The 15849-nt window shown below is 39.2% G+C and overlaps 1 protein-coding gene and 1 non-coding gene across 2 annotated transcripts in view; one reads left to right on the forward strand and one right to left on the reverse strand.

Moving 5' to 3' along the window:
- Positions 1-15849, forward strand: part of WDFY3 (WD repeat and FYVE domain containing 3) — a 276729-nt gene that overhangs the window by 4094 nt on the left and 256786 nt on the right. The gene's annotated exons all lie outside the window — the stretch shown is intronic.
- LOC122890694 lies at positions 5601-5705 on the reverse strand. Its single transcript, XR_006381144.1, has one exon. It is a non-coding gene; the product is annotated as a U6 spliceosomal RNA (small nuclear RNA).

Genomic DNA, 15849 nt, shown 5'->3' on the forward strand with positions numbered 1-15849 from the left:
TGAACTCATGCAGGAATTTGTAAGAAGTGTTAATACATAAATGATTGTAGCCTTATTTCTAGAAAAATTAGAAAACTAGAAGGCTAATTTTCCTGTATATTTTTGATTTAAGTATATTTGGGGTTCTTTTTTGCTGTTAAGTTTGTCAAGTTTTATTTTTTATATACTAATGCATAGGTATTAATGCTATCTAGAGTGCTGATTTTATTCTGGAAGATAAAATGGTTTTTAGTTTTTCCATTTGGAGTGACAACACATTTGTAGGTTAATCACTTAAATATAATTAAAAAGTGGTGCATTTTTTAATATTTGAGCATACATTCTTAACTTTCACTTGTTTATTTTACCAGTCCAAACCTTACTTACTTAGCTCTAGATTCATATATCCAACTGCTAGTTAAGACATATGCGACTGAGATGTTCCATAGGCACATCAGCCTCAACCTGCCCAAGCCTTAACTCATAATCGTTTCCACCCTCCTCCTGTCTTCTTAGTTTGAGGAAATACCGTTTGCATCTAGTGTGTTGCTAGGTGGACACCTGGCTCTCATCTTCCATTCCTTTTTCTTCCTCAGTTTCCACTTCCTGTCAAGTTGCTTTTATCTCCTAAGTATTTCTCCTCTACCTTTTCCTCCTCAGAGGCCTTTCTTTATTCTGGCCCGTATTTCTCTGTTGAAATATTACAGTGCTCTTCTGTACATGCTTTCCTTAGCTGTAGTCTCACCTCTGTTCACCAATTTCTCTCACACCCTTTCCGGAACAAATACCCTTTTCTTTTCTAATTTTAAAAAATACACAGTTGTGATCTTTTCAATATGCATTTTTTTCCTCTTTAAAATCTTTTAATAGGTCCTAAGTTATCAAAGAGCCAGTAAAGCATGGGGTTCTAGTCTGTACAAAGCTTTTTGTGACCTGGCTCTAGCTTTTCTGGTCTCACTCTGACAACCATTCATTTGTTCACTTAAAAAAAAAAAAAAAGATTTTGGGGCTCCTGGGTGGCTCATTCAGTTAAGCGTCTGCCTTTGGCTCGGGTCGTGATCCCAGGGTCCTGGGGGCTCAGCAGGGAGTTTGCTTCTCCATCTGCTCCTCCCCTCTCTGGTGCTCTCTCTCTCTTTTAAATAAAAAAAATCAAAAATAAATAAATAAATAAATAATCTTAAAAAAAAGATTGGAGTTTCTGCTCTTTGCTCTGCAGAGTGCTAGGTGAGAGAGTTTTATGAAGGAGATTAAATTCTAGAGGGGGACAGATGACAAGTGTATACTATTATCAGTTGGTAATAAGTGCCTTGAGCAACATAAGGCTGGGTGAGGAGGTAGGGAACAGTAGGTTGCTGGTGTGGGTGCTCGTGCCGTTTATAGAGGGCTGTATGAGAAGGCCTCTGTTTCCGTGACATCTGAGCAGAGACTTGAAATTTTCTCTGGAGTGAGAGTTTTAGATTTGCCAGCAGAGCAGGTGCTGATATTTAGAGAACAGGAAGGGGTTGGCTGGAGGCAGGTCAGAGGTGGGGTCAGGCCTGTGGCGGTGCCTTGCAGACCCAGGAGGCCAGTGAGAGGACTTTGACTTCTGAGCTCAGGGAATTTGAGCCTAAAGTGGGTCCTCTCCATGGACGGAGGTACATTCCTGTCTCCAACTTGAGGTTTCTGAAGTACGCCACCTCTCCTACCTTAAGACTTTACTTCTTCTGGGAATGATGCTGAATTGCCCCTCCCCTGTGTTCCCTTAGCACTGTCATACCCGTACTTAATAGCTGCATTGTTTGTCTCCTCTCCTAGGCTGAGGTCCTAGATTTTTTTTTTTTTTAAAACCTCCAAATTTGTATTTCATTGAATTAATGTCTGTCAAATTTTAGAATTGCTGAAAATGGAGTAATTATTGCAAACTGGGTATGAGATACTCAACAGTACTGCATAGTGACTGCTACCTCATGTGAATGTGGATTCTCTTTTGCTGATCACTGTGCATTTAGTGCCCAAGCAGTGAGCCGTGCATAAAAAGTGTTCAGTAAATACTTGGTGAATGATCACATGGACATCTATGTGCCAGCCTCTCCTTGCTCTTTAATTCAGTTTCCCTGAAACCCACAGGCAAGCTTCCCCCAAATCTCTCAACATCTTTTCCTGCTGCCTTATCCTTTCTGTAATCACAAGCTCAAGAAATGCCAATACTTTGGAAATTCTTTCATTCATTCATTATAAATGAATGTAAATGTAACAAACGTAGATGATCTCTAGGCTAAATAGATGGGGGTTATTGCACAATTTGTGGCTTATTTGCACTTCAGTTTTCTTTGGTGGGAATTTTTTTTTTTTTTTTAGGATTTTATTTATTTATTTGAGAGAGAGAGGGGGCATGAGAATGGGGAGGGTCAGAGGGAGAAGCAGACTCCCTGCTGATCAGGGAGCTGGATGCTGGACTCCATCCTGGGACTCCAGGAACATGACCTGGGCCAAAGGCAGTTGCTTAACCAACTGAGCCACCCAAGCACCCCTGGTTGGAGTTTTTTTGAGGTTATTTTATTACTGAGCCCTTGAATCTTTAATAAACAAGACACTGATAGGTCTAGAATATCCATTCTATAAACAACTCAAGCAGGAGCAGAGTGTGAAACGTCTAGTACCAGAAATAAAATCCACAATATTTCTTAGCATGTTTCATTTGGTTGAACAAACAATTAGAGTTGGTTTATTTACCTCACTATGATGGTGCAGGCCCGTGGGCTTTTTGTGCTCAGCACTGAGTCTGTACAAGTGGCTGCTCCAGCAGTGACTCTTCAGCTCCATAACATCTAGGTATCCTCTCAAGCCTGGAAACCTTACCAGTAACTCTTGAGTCTCTCAGTCCTTACATCTCTGGCTTCTACCATCCCTTCTGACTATGCCATAATACCTGCATGTCTTTGTTTGGGTTTTGTTTTTTAATATTTTATTTCTTTGTTTGAGAGAGGGAGAGAGCAAGAGAGAGAGAAGGAGCAGAAGGAGGGGTGGAGGGAGAGGTGGATTTCCTGTGGAGCAGGTAGCCAGACGTGGGGCTCTATTCCTGGGCCTCTGGGATCATGACCTGCGCTGAAAGCAGACATTTAACTGACTCAGCCACCCAGGCATCCCATGCCTGCATGTCTTTGGGCCTACAGGGAAAGACATTGGGAGACCCTAATTTTTGTATTCGCTGTAAGATGAGGCAAAGGATTTAATTTTTAAATTAAATTTAATTTATTTATTTGCCAGAGAGCACGCAGAGCGAGAGAAAGAGAGAGAACACATGCAGGAGCATAACCAGGGTGAGCTGCAGGCAGAGGGAGAAGCAGGCTCCCACTTAGCAAGGAGCCTGATGTAGGACTTGATCCCAGGACACTGGGATCATGACCTGAGCCAAAGGCAGGTGCTTGACTGACTGAGACACCCAGGCATCCCGAGGCAAAGCATTTAAAGTAACATATGTTGGTGATGGGAGTTTTCTTTCATTTCTGTTTAACTAAAAATCATCGTGTGCAGTAGGCTGTCTTATGTATAATCATAAATACTGGATTCTTGATCTTTAATAGTGTTGCAGTCTATTTTGATAGGCCCTTTAGTTTTTAGTATGTGAAATACTTGGTATATCTTAGTCTGCTTAATGTAGGTACTATTTTTTGTTTTTAAAGATTTTATTTATTTATTTGACAGATAGAGATCACAAGTAGACAGAGAGGCAGGCAGAGAGAGAGAGAGAGGAGGAAGCAGGCTCCCTGTCAAGCAGAGAGCCCGATGCGGGACTCGATCCCAGGACCCTGAGATCATGACCTGAGCTGAAGGCAGCAGCTTAACCCACGGAGCCACCCAGGCGCCCTGTAGGTACTATTTTTATTTTGACCAACAAAATGGTAATTTTGTTATGTGCTGAACGTGTTGCTTTGGGTTTGAGTTTTTGTTGTTGCCATTTTAATGGTTATGTGTGAGTAGGGCCTTCATTTTATTTCTCTAATAGAGTGGTCTTACTATTAAATATATACGTTGGTTTTCTTATGTCAAGGACAATTGTTAGTGACTTAGGTCTAAGTTTTCTCCCACAAATTAAAAAAAAAAATTGTCACCAGCTTCTATGTGTGTATGGTATATTAGTGTATGACTTGGGACAATAGTAATGCCTTTAGTTATTTTAAGTACAGTGTATCATTGTGCTGTTCCACGGAAGAGCACCATGGTGGTCAGGTGCTGTGGGACCCAGGCATGCATGAGACTTGTGGGTGTGCCCTTTCTGTTTTATGCTGACCCAATAACAGACACTGTTAGGCCTTAGGAAAACAGAATCTTAGGTGGTAATGTCATTATCCATTTCGGTGAAGTTACAAGCTTAGATTAGTAACTGTAAGCCAGCTACATTCATGTGAAGCTATAGTGGGTTTAAAGTATGGTACTTGTATGGTGGAGTCTAGAAGACTACTGGGTGAGATTATTTTTTTTCCTAATAAACTAATTATAGTTATTTGATTCTTTTGTGTATGGCCTAATCCCTTTAAAGTATTCTTTATTACTACTTACGAAAGATAAGTATCTATTTATAACGACACTTCAGAGTCCCAGAAATTAAGGGATTTCAGTTCTTGTACTGCCTCTGCCACTACAGAGCTGTGTTACTTAGGGCCCGTGACCTGTCCTGTCTGGTCCCTGGTTCTTCATCTGTTGGCAGTCCTTTTCCCTGCAGGTCCCTCAGAAAATGGTGATAGTTGAGTTCTGACACGAGTTCTGTTTGCTTTCCTGAGTCCTTAAGTCCTTGCTACCGATGTTGTGGTAGGGATCCTGTTACAGGGTACTCTCTGACCTGAATAAAAGGTGTGTCATCAACACTTAATGAATTTGCTCTTTAAAAAAAAAAAAAAGTTTATTTAAATAGATACATGCTGAGGTGCCTGGGTGGCTCAGTGGGTTAAAGCCTCTGCCTTCGGCTCAGGTCATGATCCCAGAGTCCTGGGATCAAGCCCCACATTGGGCTCTCTGCTCCTCGGGGAGCCTGCTTCCTCCTCTCGCTCTCTGCCTGCCTCTCTGCCTACATGTGATCTCTGTCAAATAAATAAATAAAAATCTTTAATAGAAATAAAAAATAAATAGATACATGCTGCAGGGAGGGGTAGAGGGAGAGTCTCAAGCAGACTGTGCTGAGTGCAGTGCCTATGCAGGGCTTGATCCCACAACCCTGAGATTATGACCTGAGACAAAACCAAGAGTCCAACACTTAACCACCTGCACCACTGAGGTACTCCAAATTCGCTGCATTTTAAAATACTAGTTTCAGCTTCCTCTTCCTGTATGTTTCTTCCTAGCTCATTTCCCTCTTCTCCAGCCAGTATGGACTAAAAGAGGGCAATTAATTTAATATTAGCCTAAGAAAAGTAAGCATCTGATTTTGTAGCATCTTTGAGATTGTATTTATTGTATTTATTGTAGTATAGTTGACATAGTGTTGTACTTAGCCATTACTTGATATTAAACCCTCATGCCAAAATTATGTTGGCAGGGGGATGACTGATTTGTTTATATCTGCATAGAACCTTGTAGGTTTATTGCCTTGCTCTAAGTAAAGCATCCACACACATAAATTTTACTTTATAATTTAGGAGGTGATTAATTATTGTATATAGGACTCCACACTTTATGTGTCATCCTTATGCAGGGCCCATGCTAATCTTCTCTGTATCGTTCCAATTTTATTATGTGTGCTTCTGAAGCAAGCAATAGAACTCAACACTTTAAGAAGAATCCCACAAATGGAGTACCTGACTAGCTCAGTCAGTGGAGCATGAGTTCAAGTCTCAAGTTGGGTGTAGAGATTAATTAAATAAAATATAATCTTTTAAAAAATCCCACAAGTATTGTCTCAAAATACTCAGATCTCAGTACGTTTTAAGTGTTTGAATTTAGAAAAGCAATTTATATATTTGTTTTAAACTTTCTAACATTTATTCAAATTGCATTACCTTACATATATATGTGTGTGTATGTGTCTATGTGTGTATATATATATTATATATATATACTTTAAATTTTTTAAAAAAGATTTTATTTATTTGTCAGAGAGAGAGCTCAAGCACAAGCAGAGGGAGAAGCAGGGAGCAAGGAGCCCGATGGGGGACTCAATCCCAGGACCCTGGGATCATGACCTGAGCCAAAGGCAGATGCTTAACTGACTGAGCAACGCAGGCATCCCTGTATTTTAATTTTGAAATAATTATAAACGTATAGGAAGTTGAAGAAATTGTAGAATCCATGTACCCTTCACCCATCACCCTTTACCCAGTGGTAACATTTTACATGACTGTAGTATAATACTGATCTGTTTGTATTTTACTGCTAAAAGAACAATTACCTTGCTCATTTTGAAAAATCTTGACTAATACAAGAATGTTGATATTTTTGTTCCCCTCAGGAGGAAGAGATTAGTTGTACAAATTTAGATTATATGCTTATTTCTATAGGTACCAGACAAAGATGTACATTTCTTCCGTGCATTTGTTGTAAAATGGGTGACGAGTAACTAGGCAAGTGGCTGATTTTTCTTCACTGGGAAGTTCATTCACAGCCCTGGATATGGTCATGTAAAATTTCAGTTACATGGCATTCTTCTTAATCGGCTTTCCTGGACTTCTTTATTTAATCACTAGTATATTTGCTTACTGGGAACTTTCATTCTTAACTTGTAACAGAATATAAAGAAAGAAATATTGGACAGTTAGTCAAGAGATATTAAGTACCCTCTATTACTGTACTGAATATAAAGGAGGTTGTGGAAAAGCAGAAGGCATATTTATAGTGTAGATGAATAAACAGCTGTAGAACATTACCACATATTGTATAATGTATTTCAGCAAGTTTTATTCTCTAAACATGTACACATAGGGATGTAATTGGCCTGCAGTAAGCATTTGTTGAGTGAATGAATGTACTTAGGTAATAAGCATGTTGTCACAAAATTATGTAAGTCTTAAGAAAATAAATGTTTACTGTCACTCTTAGGAATTCTAAAACTATTCATTCTCGACTGAAAGAATGATAATACATGTTTTATTATGTTTCTTTATTCTCTTCACCCTAGAGAGCCTTTGGTAAATTCATAATCAGTTTTCCTTGATAAAAGCTTGGGTCTCTGTGATTCTAAAACCCAAGCATTTTCCCCGTGGAATGTTGCTCATTAAAACACAGTATTAGGTGATGAATGCCATATTTAAGTAAATAAGCATGAAATAAAAATAAACTACCTCTCAGTTATTTTTAGAAAAATCATCGTGTATTGATTCCCTAATTTATTTAGCTTGACTTATTTCTGTAGTGACTAGTAACTATATTATGTCAAGTGTAAGGGATTAAAACCTGGTTCTTATTTCTCAAAATGATGATAAACTGTAAATAAACTCTCAAAGATGCTAAAAATGTATATTAAATATTTTATAATTTCTTTCCTGAATATTTATAAATTTTTTTAAAGATTTTATTTATTTATCAGAGAGAGAGAGAGGGCGAGAGAGCAAGCCCAGGCAGACAGAATGGCAGGCAGAGGCAGAGGGCCCTGCCGAGCAAGGAACCCGATGCGGGACTCGATCCCAGGATGCCAGGATCACGACCTGAGCCGAGGCAGCTGCTTAACCAACTGAGCCACCCATAGTATGCTGTGCTGGGTGCTGTGGAGCTATAAGGATATCTAAGATGTGGATAGTTCTCTCAATACCTCTGTAATACCGTGAAGATAAGATAGACTTAGAAGTAAATGAATAGTATGTGATTAGTCTGTGAGGTACAGAAGTTCTATGGCTGCTTAGTAAGTAGAAAGATTACTTTTAGTTGAGATGATTAGGGGAACCTTAAGATGATGTTTGATCTGAGTATCAGGGAGAGTGATAGAAATTTCCTTAGTGAAAACTGAAATTTACTTATGTCAAAATCATAGAAAATTATAAAATCAATTCATTTTACTATCAGTCAAGTGCATTTTCTTGGGAAAAAAGCAGTGTGATTTTAATATTTAAAGAATGAAGATAAGGATTAGGAATAAAGTAAAACATTTAGGAAAACAAAAACTTTTTTTAACATGAAAACCTTACTTTTGCTACTGAAGCATTTTGCAGCTAGGTTACCCTGAAAAGTGTACTAAATTACGATTTTCCTAGCCTGTATTCTTTTTAAAGTAATTTGATCTGTCAGATTAATGACCAGTGTGCTTTATTTATTTCATTTTAGTTTGATAACTCCAGAAATAAATGAGTTATCTCTTTGGTGAAAATGAAGACTGTTTTATTATTGTTCTGTTATTTCTGGGTTTCCAGTGTTCAGAGTATTTCTGTTTTCTCTGAGTGAAATAGCATTGAAAAAATTATCTTGATGGGGTACCTGGGTAGCTCAGTCGGTTGAGCCTCTCACTCTTGATTTTGGCTCAGGTAATGATCTCAGGGTTGTGGGATTGAGGCCACATCTGGCTTTGCACTCAGTTGGCTTGAGATTCTCTCTCTCCCTCCGCCCCTCCCCCACAAACAAACAAACATAAATAAAATCTTAAAAAAATTATCTTGAAATTGTGAAGCTATTGCTAAGAGGTAGCTCTTGGTGACAGCTTAAGGAAGAGGCTAGAGGAAGAAGGAAAAGGACAGTGTGTGTGAATGGCGACACCGTAGGGGAGTTCTCTGTAGAAGGGAATTGTTTTACCATAGGTCATTCAGTGTAGCTGATGCCATGCTGGACCTAGTTAGACCTGAGCATTTCTGAAAGCTGGTTTCTTGGTCAAACCCATATAAAGAGAAGAAAAAAACCAAAAAACCTCTATGAAGAGCAGAAAATCTTTTGAATTTGCTTTAGTTATATAATATTAGTGGAGAATGGAGTCAACACGTTCGTGTTCCCCACCTCCTTTTCCACAGAGACCTAGATTTAAATCTGAGTCACCAGAGTAAATCGGTTTCAGCGATTCCCATCTTGTGTTAGGTTGCATAACCTAACCAACCACATGGGTTGGCATAGGTGTTTCTACTTTCTGGAGGGTGTGGGGAAGCTGGATAAGACGTGGCAGCTGCTGAAAAGCATGGAGGCTACCATTAATATGGGACACGTACTTGTGTGTAGGGGCCCGACAGGAGAAGGATGTCGTGAATAGCCTTTCTGAGATGACGATATTTAATGCTAGTGATCTGTAGGCAAAGCTTGGAGGAAGAGTATTGTATCTTTCTTAGAAAGTGTATTCTTTTTCTTTATGGATTTACATGCACTTTGAATGTTCTCAGCCTGACTAATACATTCATCATAAAGGAGCCATTTTTTGACTCTTGCTTGCCAGTGTTGAAAGATCTATAAAAAGATATTCACCTTCTGGCCTTTTTTCTTAATCTGCTTGTTGACACCTACTTTAAGTGTAGATTTTAATAGTTACTTGACATATCCTGATGTCAGTCCAGTCAAGATTGTTTAGCAAGTGCTATTTTAATGGAAGAAGACCAGTTGCATTCCAGTACCTAATTGTTGTTTTGGTGTTATTATTTAATACCTAGCATGCTTATATCTATTAGTCACATCTGTGTGTGCTTTTTTCAGTTTTATTAAAGCTTAGAAATGCTTATATAGCATGCTACTTTGGGCATTTTGAAAATTTTTTCTCATATCCTTCTGAATAGCAGAGATAAGTACTATACACAAGTTTTGAGTTTGGTCTCATTTCTTCATCTATTATCATTAAAGGGTCAATAAAATAGTCCTATTTTTATAAAAAAAATTTTTAAGATGGCAAAGTGACTACCTTAGTAAAGAATCCTCTGACTTATTGGAGTTATAGGTAAAACTAAGTTGCATTCTTATTTTCCTATGACATAATCTGTTTTCTTCATGAGAATTCAACTCACTATGTCTGCAAAGAGCAATTTAGAAGATACACTAGCCAGTAACTCATTCCCAGATGCCTGTAATAAAGTGGGTTTTTATTTTTTTTTTAAAGATTTTATTTATTTGACAGAAATCACAAGTAGGCAGAGAGGCAGGCAGAGAGAGAGAGAGGGAAGCAGGCTCCCTGCTGAGCAGAGAGCCCGACGCGGGACTCGATCCCAGGACCCCGAGATCATGACCTGAGCCGAAGGCAGCGGCTGAGCCACCCAGGCGCCCTAAAGTGGCTTTTTAAAAGATAAATATTAAGCACAGTGTTACACTGAGGAAAGGGTTATAGGAATATAAAATTGGAATAAAGGAAAATAATTGCCTGGTGAAAGGGTAAGAGACAATGAAATTAATACATGGTGTGGGATGCATTTTGTCTTTTGCTTACTGATGTCAGTAGGAAGTTGTTTTTGGGAAAGGACTTGGAACTCACATCACATTTGGTTTTGTTAGAGTAAGGTCCTCCCTGGAAATTATCTATCTTGTGACTGTATTGTATCTAAACTGAGTACATTTGCTACTCCTCAACTAGCCATCTGAATCCTTGATTTTTTTTTTTTTTTCATTCAGCAAGAGTTTATTAACTGTCTACTTTCTGTGGTGAAAATGTTAAGATAATAAAATATAATTTCTCTTTTCAGAGAGCTAGTAAACTACTCTAGCATAACAGATAATTATTAAATATTGTGGTAATGACATGTGTGTTGAGGTTTCATCAGCTTTCCTCCCTGGCCACAGTATTTGGGGGTTCCTTTTTTATTCATTGCACTTGTTCTTCTGGTAGCTCTCTTGGCTTATAGCTTCCTGTGGCTCTCTTGCCTGGGGGCCTCAGGCAAGTACACACACCCTTTTCCTTGAACCTTGGGCTACTTGCAGTTTTCCCGTATATCTGTGGATGATCTGATTAGTGGCTTGATCTTTAGTTAGGAATCAAGGTAGAGAAAGCCAGAGAAGGGAACAACTTTAATGAAGATGTAGTATTCAGGTATTCAATGAAGATGAAGTATAATGAAGGCAGAGAAAGTGATGGGAATCCCATTTTGGATACTAAATGGGATTAGAAGTTTAAGTATTCAGCATTGATCAAAAGAGATATTAATTGGGGTGCCTGGATGGCTCAGTTGGTAGAGCATGCAACTCTTGATCTTGGGGTTGTAAGTTTAGAATCACTTTGGGTGGAGAGAGTACTTAAAGATAAATAAAATCTTAAAAAAAAATATACTAATTTATGTGACTAGAAATGTATACTGTTTTACTGCTCTCATTACCTTATCAGTTTTTTTTTTAAAGATTTTTATTTGTTTATTTGACAGACAGAGATCACAAGCAGACAGAGAGGCAGGCAGAGAGAGAGAGAGAGGGAAGCAGGCTCCCTGCTGAGCAGAGAGCCCGATGCGGGACTCGATCCCATGACCCTGAGATCATGACCTGAGCTGAAGGCAACGGCTTAACCCACTGAGCCACCCAGGCACCCCTACCTTATCAGTTTTGTGTCAAATTACTGCTAGAACTCCTAGGACTGAAATGGTCATTTCTGTATGCTGTAATAGAGTATATTTATAAAATGTAATGTAGTCTTTGTCTTTTTCTCTACTTTTAAAATTATAATCTAGTAATTAAAAAATTGGGGGGGGCATGTAAATGTCCAGAAATGATATTATGTTATTTTAATATTACTGTACTACCAAGTTGACAATCCATATCGTTTAGAAAATATTTTCTTTCATTTATCTGTTTAATTGCTTTGTTTCCAAATTCTTTGAGTTTGCTTACTTGTACCATATCTCAAAATGTGATGGAGTTTTGTTGTATTTATGATGATAAAGCATGGCCAAGTTTTAGACTAGGGCAGAGGTTACTGTTAGGACAGAGAAGAAGGGATCCACAGTTAGTAGTGCTGGATGTTAAAGCCGGGCTTGTCAAAACTACAGGTGTGGAGAAAAGGTCTCTTTAGTAAACCATGTCAGGAGTGGAACAGCCAGAGAGCAAACCTTTTGTTACTGTGAATTCAAGGTGAAGAAGCGCATGGAATCTTGGAGAAAGAAAGTGTGAGAGAGAGAGAGAGAGTGTGTGTGTGTATGTGTGTAAATGAATAAAATACCTACAGGTACACATATATGAGTGGCTGTTAGAGAATTCTGTTTGTGGGTAGTGGGCTCTAGATCATGGCCTGATTTCTGTCCTTGGGATTGGGACTGGTAATCAAAAGTAGGTGTCTCAGTTCTAGGAAGAGACAAGATGGGGATCAGACTAGGAACCTCCAAAAGGTGTCAAAACAGAAGCCTAGTTATAATAACTGAGATATCAACAGGGCTAGAACAACGGAAAGGCTAAGAGTAGGACAGAGCTAGGAACCCTTTTCTAATCTGGGGTATAAGGGTTGGGTGAATTAGTGTTAATGACAACTTGATCTAGAGTTGAAGGCTAGGGCTGAAACTGCTTATGCCTCTCCTGCCACAACTACATGTGATCTAGATTTAAGTGACAGGAGAAGCAAGGCACGTGGAAAGCAGAATTAGCCTGGGCTTGACACTTTTATACTAAGTATCTTTCAAGGAAAAAATTCATTTCCATTGTTAATCAGTAATCATTTAGTTTACTTTATTGGCACTGGTAAGGTGTCACGAGTTGCAAAGAACTGCTGATGCTTCGTAGTAAAGTCTTAACAGGGAACAGTTGCTGAAATGAACAAACTGAAGCATTGGAGTAAGTACACTTTCTTGCAAAATAAGAGGATATGAAAAAGCATGGTAGGCATGAGGGTTCTAATGTCATGATTCTGAAGGCAAAAGTACATCATAATAGGAGTTGAGTTCTCGGACAGGGTAAGAGGAAGCAAGGAAAATGTATGATTATGATAATTTGATGTTAAAATGAGAACTTTCCACACCTTTTTTCACTTCCTAGAAGAAGTCCTGTTAGCATGTTTTGGGTTGCAATCAACTGATAATCATTAGCTTGGGGGGGGTACAAAAGCCATTTTTGGAACCCATACTGGACATTGAATGATGAATTGAACAAGTGGGTCCTGAGTAGAAGAAACCAGAGGAGCTCTGGGGATCTCATCAGCAGTTTTTAATACCTTCTTCCTCACCCCTGCCATTAATGTGACTTCACATTGAAGATTTAATCCCTTTGCCTTGACTTTTCAGTTTTTACATTCTAATAAGAAAGGATTAGATTACCCTATTCAGACCAGCTGTCTGTCTCCCAAAGCTAGGGGACGGGAATTATGATACATAGTCATAGCTCCAGAGTCTGTTTATATGCTGGTGACCATCCCCAGGAAGGGACCATCAAATAACCTGTTAGGTCAATAGAGTGAAACAGTTATTTTGTATCTCAGCCTTTTGTAGGTTTTTTTTTTTTTTTTTTAAGATTTTATTTATTTATTTGAGAGAGAGAGACAGTGAGAGAGAGCATGAGCGAGGAGAAGGTCAGAGAGCGAAGCAGACTCCCCATGGAGCTAGGAGCCCGATGTGGGACTCGATCCCGGGACTCCAGGATCACGCCCTGAGCCGAAGGCAGTCGTCCAACCAACTGAGCCACCCAGGCGTCCCAGCCTTTTGTAGTTTAACCACCTCTTTTCCCTTCTTTTCTCTCGCCTCATTTCTCTCCCCACTTTTGTAAATATTGAGATAACCCTGCTATCCCATCTGTTGATGCAGTGTTTCTAGTGGCGCAATGCGAGCTGAGGTACCATATCCAGAGGCAGGGCCATAAGGCCACTGGTTTTGGTGTTATGCTGCCTCTGGTTGCATTGTGATTCTTGATATTTTACAATGTAAATTTAATTCCTGCTAACTTGACATCTGCATGATTGGGGGAAAGGAAAAGGAGATAAAAAGAAAAGGTGTTTAAAGGGAAAGATGGATGTACTTATTACACACCGATGACCAGTAAGGAAATCAGTGGCGGCTTCAGTCTTTAGTTTTGCGTCAGAGCACACACCCTAATCTGTCTCACTTCAGGATTCATACCTTTGGGTAGTATCTTGGCTTATCAGAGTTCTGTTCCTAACAAGCTGACCCTCTTTCATTCTTGGAAGAGTCTGGGCCCCTCACAGTTCCAACTGTATGGAATTGGGAGACTCTTCTACTAACTGTAACATGTGCACTGTGGAAACACACTCCAGGAGATCCTCCGGACTTCTTCTCATGGGCTTCCTAGCTCCCAGAGTTAGAGTAGCAGCCTCACTTCCCCTTGATAGCCAGGTAGAGTCACCCTCAACCAATTCTGTAGCCTCTGTTCTTGTTCTTGTTTTTCTCCTGTCTTGAGGAAATCAAACTGAACTTGATAAGCTCAGCTTTCAATAGAGTGAAACAGTTATTTTGTTTCCTGGCATAAGAACATCTTCCTTGGGTACTGAAACCTTAGATCAGCAGATTTCAGAGTTCTTGAGATAAGAAACAAAACCTTGAGAGCAGAAGAGACATCATTCCACTGTGCTTGTTGGTTCCCTCATTTGTTGTGTTCTGGAGATGGAAACAGCATTTATTGTTTGATGGTTCAGAACCTATTTTATATCCTGTAGCGCTGCAAATTCAGAAGCTTTTAGCTGGGGCAACAATTGGTATATTAAGATTCAAGAAGCCGTTACTTCCTACTAGGGAGATAATGGTGTCTGAGTCAAGAGTCTACCTAATCATGAAGCCTTGAGCTTCCACTCATTGCCATTTGAAGTGAATTCTTGGATCAGAGGTAATGTGATTGATTGTTTTTTTTTTTTTTTGAGTAAGATTTTATTTGACAGAAAGACTGAGAGAGAGCAGGAGAGCAGGGTGAAGCAGACCCCCTGCTGAGCAGGGAGCCCAGTGCAGAGGTTTTGATCCCAGTAGTCTGGATCATGATCTGAGCCAAAGGCAGATACTTAACCAGAGGTAGATGCTTAACCCACTGAGACACCCAGGCACCCTGAGCCCATGTGATTTATATGAACATTCGGTTAATCTTGCATAGTGTTCCTGGCAAGGCAAATTCAGAATCAGTGTCTCTTAGAGCAAAGAACCAGCCATCACCATGTTTTAAAAGTTTTTATTGAAGTTCCAGTTAACATGCAGTGTAATATTAGTTGCAGGTTTGAAATGTAGTGATTCAAACTTCCATACAACACCCATTGCTCGTCACAAGTGCACTTCTTCATCCTCATGACCCATTTCCATGCCCACACCCACTGCCATCACCATTTCTGTAATCCAAGGGTCTTGCAGTACTTTGCCTGCTAAGAAGTAGGGCCTACAGGGAACTCGGGCAAATAGGTTCTATGGTAGTGGCAGTTGAGGTCAGTCTTAGTGAGTCAGGTAATTGATCCCTTGCATAACTGCTCTTCATACCACCTGGTTGTGGTGGTTTTCATGAACTCACTGAACAAGGACTAGCCTGGCTGCAGGAGGAGTTAGGACCTGATCTCTGACGTGGGTCATCTATTCACTGATCATTAAGAGGCTTTATATTTTGATGTATTTGCTTTGGCAGTGCCAGGATTCTGGTGAGGAATTTTTTTTTTTTGGCTATGGCTCCATTGTGTAGGTTCATTCAAATAGCCATTCCTTAGATCTCCCCATGACTTTTCCTCTGATTTTTTCCTTCAAGGCCATTGATCATGGCACAGAAAAGGGAAGGATTGGAGGCTCTCTAGCCACTTTAAGAAGTGCCTACTACAGAAGTAATACTATATTCTATAAGTTCTTAAAACTTAATTATATATTCTAAAAGTTTTCAAAAAAATTTTAGTCTTACTTGATTCAGATCTTTTTTCTTTTTTGATTTCATGTTTTATAGTTTCCTAGCCATAAAGGCCTCACTAAAATTTCTCTTTATTTTTGCTTATAGAATGCTAAAATGTCGTGTATCCTATGTTTGTAAAGGCAAGTATGTATGCATGTGTGTATAGATGTACATCTATGTACATCTATACACATATGTACATGTATATGTACATATGCATCCACACACATATATATGTTCATT

This window comes from Neovison vison, chromosome 11 (assembly GCF_020171115.1).
Source record: "Neovison vison isolate M4711 chromosome 11, ASM_NN_V1, whole genome shotgun sequence".
In the NCBI taxonomy this organism is placed as follows: Eukaryota; Metazoa; Chordata; class Mammalia; order Carnivora; family Mustelidae; genus Neogale; species Neogale vison.